Here is a 15,749-nt window from a genome sequence, read left to right as displayed (position 1 = left end):
AAAAAGTGAAAGAAAATCTGACGTCTCACCACTATTCCATGACGTGACCGCAAGTTCGGAACGCTAAAATTAGGCAAAGTCAACCCAACCGATACAATGACTTGGAAAAATAGCTCGCAAAAAATCCTTGTAGAAAACTGCCAGTTGAGGGTGAAGGAATGAATGTTTTTGGCCAATTTTTTTATATTTGTCGTCTAAGACGTTGAGCTTCAAAATGATATCAATCTTGTGAAAATCCATTGCCTCTGTCGAAAGTTTTAGGCAAACATACAAACATACATACATTTAAACAGACAGGTAAGATTTATATTTATAGCAGGGGTGCCTGGCATTGCCCAGGTGTTTGTCAGTGTAAAAGAAAAAAAGGTTTTGGTAGGCTCGAACCTGAAGCCTTGAGGCGAATAGCCTGATAACTTACTACGACGCTACGACGGGAGAGAAGTGATAATGGTTGAAATTAAGCATTTAGAAAGCAGGTTGTTAAATGAACGTCAACATGCGGCTTTCTTGGCCAAACATCACGCCATACAGAAATGAAATCACAGCGTGAATTTTGTAACATAATAAAAGAATCAGACGACCTTGTTTCGTAAATCGGACATATTATAATCTAGACAATATATAAAAAGTTGTAAGATTTAGTGACCTCTCCGAGCACAAACTTTGGATTCCGATAACTGATTAAGTATTCGAACACTAATATCTATATGCACACATACACCTACCCATATATTAGTGGCCAGCAAGGCCACAGGGGAGACAACCGAAGCAGCAAAACTGAAGCTGGTCTGCAGGACACTTTATGCAAACTAGCCTGTGCCCGGTGTTGCCTGGGTGTTTAAAGGTGTGTTGAGCAAAAAAATAAATGTGTCAGTAGGCAGGGAGGCTCGAACCCGTACCGCAGAGGAGGAAAAGAACATGAAAAAAAAACCCCCAAAAAACATGATGTCTTTGCCGTTGTGTCGATCGCCAAAGTGGCAAAGATTTAAATTAAGGCTAGTCAATCGAAAAGAGGAGATGACTTTCAAAAATATTGGCAAAAAAAGCAACCCCTCCCTGTAGAAAAGTGCCCAGTTGAGGGTGAAGGAACTAATGTTTTTAGCCAATTTGTCGTCCGAAGGGCGAAGCTTCAAAACGTTATCGATCTTGTGAAAATCTATGGCCTCTGTCGAAAGTTTTAGGGAGACATACGAACGTACATTTAAACAGACAGGTGAGATTTATATAACAGACTAGCCTGGGTGCCCGGCGTTGCCCAGGTGTTTGGAGATGCGTATTGAACAAAGAAAAAGTAATAGTAGGCAGACTCGAAGGAGGAAAAGAACCCTAACCCCTCCCCCCCCAAAATAAAGAAAGCACACATTTTCGCTTTTATATAATAGACTAGCGGGGGGTGTTTGGAGGTGTGTGTTATTTTGGGTAAATCAAAAAAGAATAATAAAAAATCATTCCCCGGTGTTTGTGTCGGGGGCGGGGGTTAAAATTAAAAAAAAAAAAAAGTTTTGATAGGTAAGTATGAAGGATCGAACCCGAACCCTTGAGGCGAAGTTGGAAATTAAAGTGTAAAAAAAATGAGCGATGTTAACCACGAAATAGTAACAGAAACATGTTTGAATTTATTTAAGTATTAAGAATTGGCAGATGCCCGTACTTAATGAGGTCAACTTTGACTGCGGGGCAGCTTTTTTTTTTTTTAGTTATTTTTTTGTTTCCCCAAGGTGTTGGGGAGGAAACCAGCTCCCCATAAAAAGGGGATTGTCCAAATTGAATAGCAATTGTCTGATATAAGGAGAAACTCCACATTGATCAAAGCTGATTACTTTTGGATGTTCCCGGTGATCGCACCGGGAACGATGTCTTAATCTACGATTCGTTTTTATTATTATACAAAAAAGCCTAAAATACACACGGCGATCGAAAAATGTTTAATATTTAGCTTTTCAAACTCAGGGGCAAATTAAATAGACAGGCGACCCCATTGTTAACTCGTAGATATTATCATTTAGACGTGATATAAAAAGTTTTAAGAAGTGAACCGACCGATCGCTTCTCAGAAAAAAAAAGCCTTTCTCGGACATACACAAAAAGCGAACATACATACACACATTTTCGCTTTTTTATATATAGATGTCGGCAAATTTGGCCTTATTTTATTGGCTTGAAAATATAGGTTCTTTTTTACCAATTGTCATAAATTTTTAACCAGAGAATATTATAATAATCTTCAAAAAGCCTGCAAATTTTCATGTAGTTTCATCCCATTAGAACCAAAGACATGAGCATTTCAATATTAAATTTGGTTACCAGTATATATATATGGTTATAATTTTATGACAATTGGTAAAAAAGAACCTATATTTTCAAACCAATAAAATATGCCTAAATTTGCCTACATTTGTATATATAGTTTCCTGGCAGGCCAGCTTCAGTTTTGCTTAGGGTTTTTCTTTTTGCTTGGTTGTCAGGTCACAAATAGAGATACCATCTTTTTTTCAAATCTCAGCAACTATTGGTCAGAATTTAAGAAATAAAGGCTTGTTGGAAAGGTAATGACCTGAATTGTGTAGTGGGCTATGTGACATTTGCCCTTAAGGTTGCACATCAAGGGAATCATCCATAGCCTATTTTTGCCACTTTTTGTACAGCCATAAAATATTTCAATCATAGTCATTTGTTTTCCTAGTTTTGCATATGAATTACAAAATATCTGATATTACCCAAAAACTTCTGGCCTTGATGGAAGGGAGACTAAAACTTGCTGCTATGGTTTCAAATAATCTGAAATAACAACAAAGGAAACTTGATTTCAAATATTTCTCATGTTATATCTCCCCTCTTTGGTTTTCATACATAAAGTAAATTTCACAATACACAAGGATTATTTGATATTGGAGATATTCATAATCATACTCTATTTCCAAAAGTTCTCTCTTCTCTGATCTTGAGCACGTGGTACAATGGGGGAAGAGGTGGCTGGTCATTTTTAATGCATCTAAAACCAAGCTTCTATCTTTACATCATCAACGCTCTGATCCCCATCTGGCATCAATTGAAATGGATGGCTCTCGTCTTGGGGAGGCTCCATGTTTTGACAAGCTTCTGGGTTTGACCTTTACTCCTGATCTGAAATGGAACACGTACATCAAATCTGCTGCCAGGGACGCTGGGAAAATGGTGGGATCCTTCTACCACTCCAGAAGATATCTCACTACTGATGCAATTCTCTATCTGTATAAAAGCCAAGTACGTCCAAGGATGGAGTACTGCTGCCACATCTGGGCAGGAGCTGCTAAAAACAGCCTATCCTGCCTTGACAGAGTACAAAATAGACTTTGTGGTTTAGTGGCGGGGGGGGGGATGCCCTTTTCTCTTCCCTGCAACCTCTCTCCCACAGAAGAGATGTTGTGAGCCTGTCTTTGTTTTATCGTTATTTCTATGGCAGGTGCTCATCTGATCTCCAATCCCTTGCCCCCCCCCCCCCCCCGCCAATCTTTCACAAGAAACACCCGTCTGGCTGAAACTACTGTCAATAATTTTCCCCACTCTTTATCTGTGCCTAAATCAAAACGTAGATTCCATGAGCAAAGCTTTTTTCTAAGAACTGCACGCCAGTGGAACTCTCTGCCGCTTGCCTGTTTCCCACCTGACTACAACTTGGACGTCTTCAAGTCCAACATAAACAAACTCCTGACAAACTGCCCCTTTAAGTAAGACACTCTATCAAAACCCTCAATACTAATGATTACTACAATACTATCTCATTGATTACTGTACACGTAATAACCCTTATCCCTTCGGGCCTTGATAAGTGGTGACCCCCATGTTAAAAAAAAAAAAAAGAGGGGAGCATAACACATGAGAAATATTTCAAATCAAATCTTCCCTTGCTGTTACTTCAGATCATTTGAAACCATAGCAGCAAGTTTTAGACCCTTCACCTCCATCAAGTCAGAGGTTTTGGGGAAATATATGTATATGTGTATATTTTGGCAGCAAGTCATTATCAAGGCACGTTTGATTAAATATGAGTTTTCTTTCGTCTTTATTTTTCTGTTGAGTTTCGGCAACCTAATACACAACATACCAACTGAAACGAGAAAATTTAATCAAACGTGCTTTATACACATACATACGCACACATACAAGCAAGCAAGGACACGCAGACAGTCTACGGTTTTATAATTATTAAAACATACTACTTTATGAAATATTTTTTATTTTTTTTAGAAAAATAGTATGAAATTTTTTTCTATTAAAATATTTTACTTTTTGATAAACAACCAAAAAGCTAAGATAATACAGTTGAATTTCATGTGAAATGTTGCCGAAATAATTTTTTTAAAACTCTGCAATGGTAGAAGAACCCTTGCAGGTTTCTTTAATGCCAATTTCATTATTTATTTTTTAACTAAAACACAAAGTCCGGTTTAGTGAACGGAACATTTTTATATAAATGCGACACTGTTTGCTGTGGATTCTGAGCGTCTCGTTCTTCTGACTTCCTAGCAAATCTCAAGCAACAAAAAAAAAAAAAAGTCTGCACTTGTAATTTTTTCAAAAACCACAAATTTAAGCTAAATTTAATGTAACTGTTTAAACAACCTATACCTCATTTGATTTGCCTTTTATTCCTCTACTAGCGGGGGGGGGGTACCCGGCAATGCCCGGGTGTTTTGAGGTAAATCAAAACTCGGGGGGGGGGGGGGATGGGGGTAAATAATAATTAAAAAAAAAAATGTTTTGGTAGGTGAGTATGAGGATCGAACCCGTACCCTTGAGTTGGAAATTAATGTGGGGAAAAAAAAAAAGAAAAAAAAAGTGCAACTTTAACCATTGGGCCACTGCGACATACAATGTAGACAGTTTGAATTTATTTATTTAACTATAAAAACAGGCGTGCGCAATAAAAGTTAACTCTGCTGCTTCCATTTAACCTAATTAAGAAGGTCAAATAGAAGTCACGCAGCGTTTGGGTTTGTTTACCCAAATTTGACTGTTTTTCCCCCAACAGATGTTGGGGAGGGGGAAACCAGCTCCCAATTGTCCAGATTGAATAGCAGCTGTCTGATATACAAGATTGATCAAAGCTAATTGCTTCTGGACGTTTTTCCCGGTGCGATGCCGAGAAACGTTACTTAGCTTTGAATTAGTTTCGCTTTTTATACGAAAAAGCCGAATCAACACGTGAGAAGCCAAAATAGCAATAATTTTGTAAAAGTCGTCGCAAATAAATCTATACGCTACGCGCTTTCCTAAATCCTAGATATTATTATATAGGACCTATATAAACAGTTCTAAGCAATAGTACCCCCCCCCCCCAGAGCGCGTGCGAAAGAAGCCTTTGCGAGACATACACGAAATGGTCACACACATTTTGCCTTTTATATATATAGATAATTTTACCTGTTCATAGTTGACTTTTAATTGAAGTATCCTAGTATTTACATCAATTAAAAAAAAATTAACTTCAAATCGGGATGGCAAAAATAAAATCCGCAGCCACAACTGAGCTTAAAATATCCTTTTAGACAAAAGCATCTCTAATCGTAATTGTTGTTGTTCCAGGTTATACAATATAATGTGCAGTTCATATGCATCGACTTTCTCCTAGTGATCGTCAGGAGCTCATTAATCTCAACCTTTCTGGTTTATCCAATCGAGAAATCAGCCGCAAATTAAAATGTGATGAGAAAACGGTACGAATGACTGTGAAAAAGCACCAAAACACTGGCAGTGTTCGTGATACCCTTAAATCTGGTTGTCCTAGATTTACTTCTTAAGACAATGCTATCTGGATCCGCAGTCTCAGAAACAGATTTGAAACGGCTCCTCAAATCTAACAAGTGTAATCTTGTTAAAAAGTGCTCTCTTTCTATCGATGCCTCCGTTCAGTCAAAGAATAACCCTGTAGGGGAAGTTGCACGTGTAATTGTGCGGCAAAGGTCATGCAATCCCTAACCACACCTCTCCTGAATCGACACTGTTTGGGTCCAGTGGTCAGGAGAAAACCAGGATGACTGGAAACAATGCCGAGATAAGCGGAGAGCACATACAGTACCTGGAAGTCACAAATGGTCACCCATTTAGTACTGCCCAGGCTCAATGTTGTTTAACTTTGGTGATCCATCGGTGTGTCAACGTGATTCTTTCTAAAGTTAAGAACTGATTGAAGGAATTTAATTTGCGAGTCTGTGTTGCAAAACGCAAACCAATGATTTCTGTAAAGAACAAAAAACGCCGTCTGGACTTCGTCGGATGCAATGAAGATAATGACACTTTTCATATTGGTCGAAAGTGATTTTTAGCGACGAAAGCAAGTTTAATAGGCTGGGTAGTGATGGTAGGCAGAACGTCCTTCAAAAGAAGGACGGAGAATTTAATCCTAGGTACACAGTTTCAATGCTGCAAGATCGCGGCGGTTCAGTTTTGGTGTGGGGTGTTATTAGTGCCAATGGTTCAGGGCCTATAGTTTGCTTGCAAAGTCGAATTAATTTGACCAAATACATTAATATGTTGACTGAGCATTTTCTATCCTACTTTGGTTGGAATTTGGATGATAATCCTATCTTCATACAGGATAATGCTCCCATTCACACAACTAGCAATGTCAAGAGGTTCCTTGAAGAGCATGATATTCCGTGTTTGGATTGGCCTGCACAATCTGCAGACCTCAATCCTATTGAAAATGTATGGCATTACATCAAGCAACAGCTACGCAATGATAAAATTTCAAATCTGGAAGAATATTGGACAAAAATTAAAGAAAGTGGGATGCCCTTTTACTGGAGTATTGCTGCATATTAATTCAAGGTATGTCCAAAAGACTGCAAGCTGTTAAATTTTAGAAGCACTACGCTACTAAATATCAACTAGTCCATTGTGTTCCTGTTGTATTTGTGTTGCATTAATGTTCTAAAGTTACATTTAAATAACAATTTTGCATTGGGCAGAGTTTCTTTTTGCCTTTGAAGTTAATTTTTTAAATTGACGTGAACACTAGGATACTTCAATTAAAAGTCAAATATGAACAGGTAAAATTATAGAGGAATAAAAGGCGAATCAAATGAGGTATAGTTTGTTTAAACAGTTACATTCAATTTAGCTTAAATTTGCGGTTTTTGAAAAAAATGACAAGTGCAGACTTTTTTTTTTATGCCACTATATGCTGTCTTTTTTTGAGGGAGTCAAAAAACCAAAAAAAAAAATCCCTTTACATTAAAGGTATATTAACATTATAAATACCCCCCCCACCTCTTGAAACAAAAAAAATAAAAAACAAGAACAAAAAAAAAAAAAAAAAAAAAAAACAGACACAAAATAAGCAAACCTCAAGCAACAATTATTGATATTTACTGTCTTCTGCCACAATTTATTTTATATTTACTTCAGCCGTTGTGAAAGATTAAGGACTTTTTTTAAATTTTTTTTTTTTTTATATATTTGTATTTTTGGTGCTTGTGTAAAATAACTTTGTTTTAAACCAACGCATTTCAGGTGAAAACATTACGTATTTACTAGTGATGGGATGACTCCATTATTTTTCATGTTTCCAATCGTTTACAAATCTCTAAATATAACTAGAAATTTGGTATTTTGTCCTGATTACTATAATAACACATCTTAAATGCTTATATATTTTCCCAAACATAAACACACACTTGTGCTGGCAGAGATCTATTGAACTTAGTTGTACTAAATACTTATTGTATTTTTATTACTACCAGCAATTAAATTTTTTCTTAAAACAAAATCAAATTAAAGGAATCATTTTGACATCGGAAAACAGGCATAAATTTTTAAGATTCTGATACCGATACCCCAGAAAGTTCCGATTTTTACATTCCCAATTCCGATTAATCGTCCCAACACTAGTATTTACATGTCACGTTAAAATTAGTATAATTCCAAAAGAAAAAAATAACTACAAAGATCCAGTAGAAAAATAATTACAAGTAAAAATAAAATTTATCAAGTTTATCGATTCAATGTTGAACATTTTACAAGATCCAAGGTAAATAACTGCAATCAATCATTTTGACTTAATTCTAATATTTTTAAATAAAATGGCAGAACGTAATTGTGAATGAATTTTTTTGTTTGAACATTTTGCAAGATGCAGGGTAGGTAACTGCAATCAATTATTTTGACTAAATAATTACAATCTGCCCTTTTTAAATAAAATGTCGGAACGTAATTGTGGCTGGGTTTTTGTTAAAAATACATCTAGCATATCTTGTCTTGATAGAGTTCAAAACCTGCTTTGAAACCTAGTAGTTGATGCCCTTTTCTCTTCCCGGCAACTTCTTGTCCACAGAAGAGACTCGTCTCTGCTCTATTGTTACTTTCATGGCAAGCGCTTGTCCGAGCTTCAATCCTACCAAACTTCCATAAAGTCACTCGACTATCTACAACAACTACCAAAAATTTATCCCACCCTCTGTGCCTAAATCTAGATGCAGACTCCAAGAACAAAGTTTCTTTCACAGAACTGCCCGCCTGTGGAACACTGTTCCACTGGCCTGCTTCCCGGCCGATTACAATATGGTAGCCTCCAAGTCTAATGTAAACAAGTTCTTGTTGAGCTGTTTCCTTAAATAATCCAAATTCTACCTAACCTACACCAGTAATGATTATTACACTATCACCTTACATTATCCTCGAATGGCCTTGGGTTTTGATAAGTGGTGACTCCCTTGTAAAAAAAAAAAAAAAAATCTTCTACTGCATCATTAATTTTTGTGATCTATATACCTATAGAGTTGAGTATTTTTTTCGCTCTGACATTGCTATTAAACATGCAAACAAGGCTCATTGCCACTTTGATGTAGGGGGCTGTTATCAGGGATCTAAGTTCTAGGGGTACTTATGTAGGGAGTTTAGCAGCAAGATGTCTGTTTACATTACACTTGAACTTCTGCATGTCAGTATAGTTGGGGAAGCAGGAAACCGGAAGAGAATTCCAAAGTCCCGTCGTTCTGGGGAAGAAGCTATTAGAGTAGAAGACTTTCTTATATCTAGGGATCTCAACAGTGTAGGGGTGGGACTTTGCTGCTTGTCGGGTTTATCGGGAGTATTTTCATCGAGGAGGTGCAAGAGCTTGTAGTTCGTCAGAGCATCCACCATTAAAATACTTGTAAAACAAGCAGAGGGATGCAACATTTCGTCGATGGGACAGAGGCTGAATCTTAGATAACAGTTCAGGACCTATCAGGTTGGCGAATCTCTTTAGAACACTGTCCAGGAGCGAGAGACTAGTAACAGATGCACCAGCCGAAATGTGACAGCAGTACTTGATACATTGGCGAATGGTGGCTTTGTAGAGGTACAGGATACTTTCAGGCTTAAGTAACTTTCTAGCATGGTAGAGAGAGCCCATCTTCTTTGCAGCAGCCTTGGTAATGATCTTAATGTATTTATTTCAACTCATGTTCCCTGTGAACGTTAAGCCAAGGAGTTTGAATAAAGTACTTCCAGGTAATGTATCTTTAGCCATAGCTATTGGTGGTTGGTAAGGTTTCATGTAATTATTAAAGGAAACGAGCTTTGTCTTGGCAGCGTTGAACGTTACCATCCATTTCTGACCCCATTACACTACAGAGTGAAGGTCTTCCTCTAGGGTTTCTGCCATTGCTGTAGATATGTGCTCATTAGTTTTCAATGCATTTCCTGGTGGTTTCAGTATATTCACTCTTAGCTGTTGCTACTTCTTTCTAACAATTACTTCTAGCTTCTATATACCTTGTCTGTTTGTACAGGACTTATGCTGGATAAATCTACGGTATGCATGTTGCCTCTGAGCAATGGCAGCTGCGCAAACAGAAGTAAACCATTGGGGAGGGTGGGGTTTGCTATAAAACTTCTGTGTAGGAACATATGCTTCAATTGCTGCTTTGAATCATTCAGTAGTCTCATTTGCACACTATTTTGCAGGAAGAGAAAAGATATTTCCCCATGGGGCGTCTCTGATGCAATCGCTAATGGCATCCCAGTCAGCCTTATTTTAGTATGTTGTTGTTTTGAGTAATCGCTCTTCAACTTGGTGTCGAGAGTTTAGAGTGATTCTATCATTATCATAGCAAGATCAGCATTCCTAAGTGGGCAATCAGCATTTGTTACATGATCCTCAGGATCTCTTGTCAGAAATAGATCCACAAGTGGGGCTTGCTGGTCCTGGCGATCTGGGAGATGGGTCGGGAATGTTACTATCTGTGTCAAGGAATGGGATATAGCAAAGTTATGGATGATGCTACTAGCTGTGTCAGTGAAGTTAGAGAAACCAAACAAATTTCTGTGGCGGGCGTTAGAGTCACTAAATACATGTGTTTGGGCGCTAGTGTCAAAGGAGAGTGCTACATCTATCCTGTAAGAGACATGATTGATTATAGTACAGTCCTGGCTGGATGGAGGGCGATAAAGAAAATACAGGTAGCTAACACTATGTTGGAAATTTAGTTTAAAGCACATGAAGGTCTGGTCACCTGATTCTAGTTTAGATTCCCTAAACATGGGGAGGGCGTTACAAATATAGACTCCAGGTCCGTTCCTGTTAAAGTCCTTATGACAAAGTGGAAGATAACTAGACATGTTAAAGGGGATGGAGGAGTGCAAGTTAGTTTCACTTAGTGCTAAGATATCCAGGGAGTTTGCTAGGAGAAATGATTCTACATCCTCTAAGTTAGTTCTAAGTCCTCGGATATGTGTAAATGCAAGCCTCAAGAGAGGGGAGGTGTGAGTGTGTGTCTGGTTTGAACATTTTTTTTGGATTGAGCTATCATTTTATTCTATTTTGTAGTTTCAGATCTAGATTGAGGTGCTAGGCAAAATGCATGTGCATAGGTCCCATCATGCAACACAAGTAGACCATCAGCCGGCTCCTCATCCACAGGAATGTGGCGTCGGGAATGCCCACCAGAGATGAGTACAGGGTGCCTTTTCATGCGTGACATGGCACTACAAATATCCCGATATTACACAACTGACGATAGAACAGCCACTCTAAGCGCTATCAAAGGGCTTCTGTATTGTCAGTTGAAAACAACAACCCAGCAACTGTCTAACCGGTACCCTCAAACCTGTTAGACAGGAGTGGCCCAGTCCCATCATGTTAGCATATATGGTAAACAAGCACCCCCAAAGATGCCCAGTTATAGGAGAAGGGAATAAGGCAAATGTAGGGGACGGCATTCATTGCCCTAGTCAGGAAACAAGGCTAAGCACTGGCCATCTCTGATGAGTTCTTGTGGCCGCACCTCTGCTCCTGGCTAATAGGCAAAGAAGGAATATGGAGTATAGATAGGCAGAGCCTTACTACTCCTTAAGCAGTTTAGGTTTGCAAACCGGTGATTTGATCATGTCACCCACTCTACGGAAGTTGTCGTCCAGGAATGAGGAGGCCTCCGTCTCCTGTTTGGTGCCAAGACATATGAGGTCAGTAGCACAGGTTTACAACTCAGAGTTTTCCTTATCCTAGATGGATGATCTAACCAGATCTACTGGTCCATCAGCACTGAGAGGGTGTTCCCTGCACCTGGTTGTATGGATAGTGAGGATTGATAGAATTAGTATCTGCTTTGAAGTTACACTCCTCAGAATAGGATTTAAAATTGCTTACGTTTTTAAAGGAGGTATGTATGAGTGTCGGGTGTAGATTAAAGGTGAATATCTACTAGGGTTAAGAAAAGATCAAATGTGGCTTGTGGATTAGTGACTAATTGGAAAATTGATTATATAAAGATAGAAGCTTGGTTTTAGATGCATTAAAATTAACCAGCCACTTCTTTCCCCATTGCACCACATGCTCAAAGTCAGATGATAGAGAATCAGAGAGAACTTGGTCATTTACGGCCTTTGATGTGTTGACATAGATGGTAATATCATCAGCATAAATGTCTTCAAATGATCTTAGGATGTGATTTGGAAGATCATTGATGTAGATCAGTTAGATAATTGGGCCCGAGATGGGCTTCTGAGGAACTCCGGCATTAATACTGTAAGCGTCTGATTTCTGCTCAGCCACCACTACTCTTATGAACCTATCAGAGAGAAATGATTTAATAATTGAAAAAACATTTCCAGCTATACTGTAGCTGGAGATCTTGTTAAGTAGACCTTTATGTCATAACCTCATCAAAGGTCTTTGATATGTCAAGAGCAATTGCCCTAGAAAGGAAACCTCCATTGAGAGATTCGCTAATCCTATGAGATATAACCATTACCATATCTGCTTTAGATCTAGCAGAACGGAAATCAATATTGCATATCACTAATATCTTAGCATTAAGTGAAATAAACTTACACTCTTCAATCCCCTCCAACTTCTTTAACATTACAGGATACTTCCCTCTTTGCCGTAAGGACTCTGATAGATGTATGCACGCACTTAAGAGTCTATATTCGTAGCACCCTCCCTTAAATCAGAGAGAAAAATCTTGAATCGGATGACCGGGCTTTTATGTGCTTTCGACTAACATTTTATCACTGCGTTAGTTACTTATATTTTCTCTGTTGTTTTTCCTCAAGTCAGGATTGCTCAAAACCACAAGGCTTACTGAGAAACCATTAAAGAACACATCTGAGATGCCCCATGGACCGATATCTTCTCTCTTCCTGCTGAACAGAGTGCCAATAAGACAACTGAATGGTGCAAAGCGGGAATTGAAGCACATGTTCACACATGGAAGTATTATAGCAAGCCCCACTCACCCCCATGGTTTGCAGCTGCCATTGCACAAAAACAGCATGCATTCCGCCAGTTTGTACGTCATAAGTTAAATACAAATAGGCAAAATTCGTAGATGCTAGAAATCATTGTAAGAGAGAAATAGTGACAGTCAAAAGAAAGCATGCTGAAATAATCAGGGAACGCATAGAATCGCCAAAGATAGGAACTCGTCATTTCAGAAAAATCTATACTAGTGTAGTGAATAAAGGACAATCAGTAATTCCTTTACTGAGCAACAACCAGAAGGTTGCATGCATGGTAACTAAGAAGGTGGAACCGATGTCCTGGCAATTGCCTCTAACTCCACCTTAAAGCCAACAAACAACTCCCTCCCAAATTTCCTTATGAGGACTAAAGCCACATTAGATGATGTAAAAATCACCCCTTCTCATGTCTGCGATACATGATACATCCAAGTCCTTTGACAAAGTCTGGCACAAAGGACTGCTAATGAAAATTAAATTGTACATTATAACTGGACGTATACTAAATATTATTAGATCAATCTTAGACAATAAAAGCACACAGGTTGTCATTGATGGACATACATCCAAGCAGCATAACATTAATGCGGGAGTGTCTCAGGGGTCGATCCTTGGACCATTATTATTCCTGATATTCAAAAACGACCTCCCTGATAATATTGTGTCCGAGATGGGTATATTTGCTGATGATACAATGCTCTATAACAAGCATTAGGGAAGAAAAGATGTACATAAATCTAAGACAATGGAAAAATCATTAGAAAATGACATCCAGACCATAAGTGAATGGGGACGCAAATGGATGGTAATATTTAATGCTAGTAAAACTAAGCTGCTCTCCTTTAACAATTACAAGACACTTCTCAAACCGCATATATAGATGAAAAAAAAAAAAAAAAAAAAAAAAACCCACCCTACATGAGAATTCTACCTTCAAACTCCTTTTTTGGGACTATTTTACCATATTTTACTTTGTGGGCAATATGAACTGGAACAAATACATAGAGGACATTGCAAAGACTGCTGCAAAGATGGTGGGTTCCCTCTATCGAGCTAGAAGACTACTTACACCTGAGAGTATCCCGTACCTCTACAAGGCCACCATTCACTCATGCATGGAGTGTTGTTGCCACATCTGGGCTGGTGCATCTACCACTAGCCTCTCCATCTTGGATAGGTTCCAAAAAAGAATTGTCAATCTAATCTGTTCCACTTTATCAACTAAGCTCCAGCTCTTGTCCCATCGTCACAATGTTGCATCTCTGTGCATGTTTTAATGGAATGTGTTCTGATGAACTCGTTGCACTTGTACCCTGTATATATCCCCGACAAACCCGTTCAGCAATAAGATCTCACCCTTTCACTGTTGAGGTCCCTAGATGCCAAAAAGCTTTCTATTCTAATATTCTCTTCCCTTGAACAGCTGGACTTTGGAATTCCCTTCCTGCTACCTGCTTTCCTGGTTGTACTGATATGCAGAAGTTTAAATGTAACATAAACCGACATCTTGCTAATCTTTCCTAGACATGGTTTCAAAAAGTAGCCTTTCTCATCCAATTGGTGATATGCCTTGTTATGAGTTAACATTAAATAAATAAATAGAGCTGGTTGAATGTATATGTGAGTATATTTATCATACACGTAAATGTTAAATATAAAAAATGATACACACGAAAAGTAATTATAAAATGCTGAATAGGTGTGGGAGGTTGGTATATCGATCTGCAGAATAGATTTCTACATAGTGGTCAAGGAGTCGGAGTCTAAGATATCAAAGGAGTCGGAGTTGGCATTTTAGGAATTCAAGGAGTCGGACTTTCACCATCCGACTCCGCAACCCCGATTGGAACAAAACTTATGTTGACCATAGCAAAGAATTCTGGAAATTCTCTTTCTAGATATACACTATCTAGACGAATGAAAGAAATGGGATTTTCCTCTAAAACATGTGCAAAGAAGCCATTTTTATCTAAGAAGATCAATGATAGAAAGAGATTTTTATCAGGTTATGGCAAGAAAGATACAGACTGGTCAGATGAATCAAGATTTTGTCTTGTTAGTGATGCTTCCTAACGGTGCAATTGAAGAACTGGAGAGAGATTTTTGTCAAGTTGCATAAAATCGACAGTTAAACACGGGAATGGAAGGATAATGGTATGGGGAACTTTTACTGCAGCAGGAGTTGGGGAACTTATTAGATGTGAGAAGTCAATCAATGCAAAGGAATACATTTGAATATTAGAAACAAGACTGTTACTAAGTATCCAGAAGCTGGGAATATCCCAGAACATTATTTTTCAACATGATAATGCCCCTGCACACACTGCTAAAGACACAAAAAAATGGTTTTCTGATAATTCAATTAATGTGATATTTTGGTCAGGTGAAAGCACCGATTTAAACCCAATCGAGAATATTTGGTCCATAATATCTCGTGCATTGGCCAGAAGAACTTTTGAGAACAATGACAAACTGTGGGAAGCTCCGCAAAGTGAATGGAATAGCATTTCCTATTCACAGTGTTCCACTTTGATTGAGAGCATGTCTAAAAGGATCGATCTTTTAAAGAAATCAAAAGTGAATGCGATTCCATCCTAAGTATTTATTAAAGTAAATGTCTTATTCTGTGTTATTAGTCTCATTTAAGTTTCGTTGTTCAATATACCTTTTAGTGCAATAAAATGTATAAAGTTTGTTTAGCCCATATTTTTTTTGCTCATGAGTGTATATATATATATATATATATATTTCATAAAACTATGAACCGTCTGACGGCCTCTGCTTGCATCTTGTCTATCAAAAACATTGTTATCCTGGAAACCAGATTGTATTTAATAAAATGTTAGTTTTGGTTTCAATTCTAGCTGATGGCACTCAAATCATTTTTTTTTAAATTTTGAAATCATGATTATATATTGAGTACAATATAATATGAAATAATCAATAATAAATCTGTGTAAAGTAAAATATCATATTTAAGTGCATTTTATGTCGATGCTCCTACTAGTTTGTACAAATTTTGACATGACATGGAAGTATGTAAA

The sequence above is a fragment of the Euprymna scolopes genome, chromosome 40 (assembly GCF_053919585.1).
Source record: "Euprymna scolopes isolate OS-2025 chromosome 40, ASM5391958v1, whole genome shotgun sequence".
NCBI classification, from domain to species: domain Eukaryota; kingdom Metazoa; phylum Mollusca; class Cephalopoda; order Sepiida; family Sepiolidae; genus Euprymna; species Euprymna scolopes.
Note: the sequence above shows the minus strand (reverse complement) of the source record.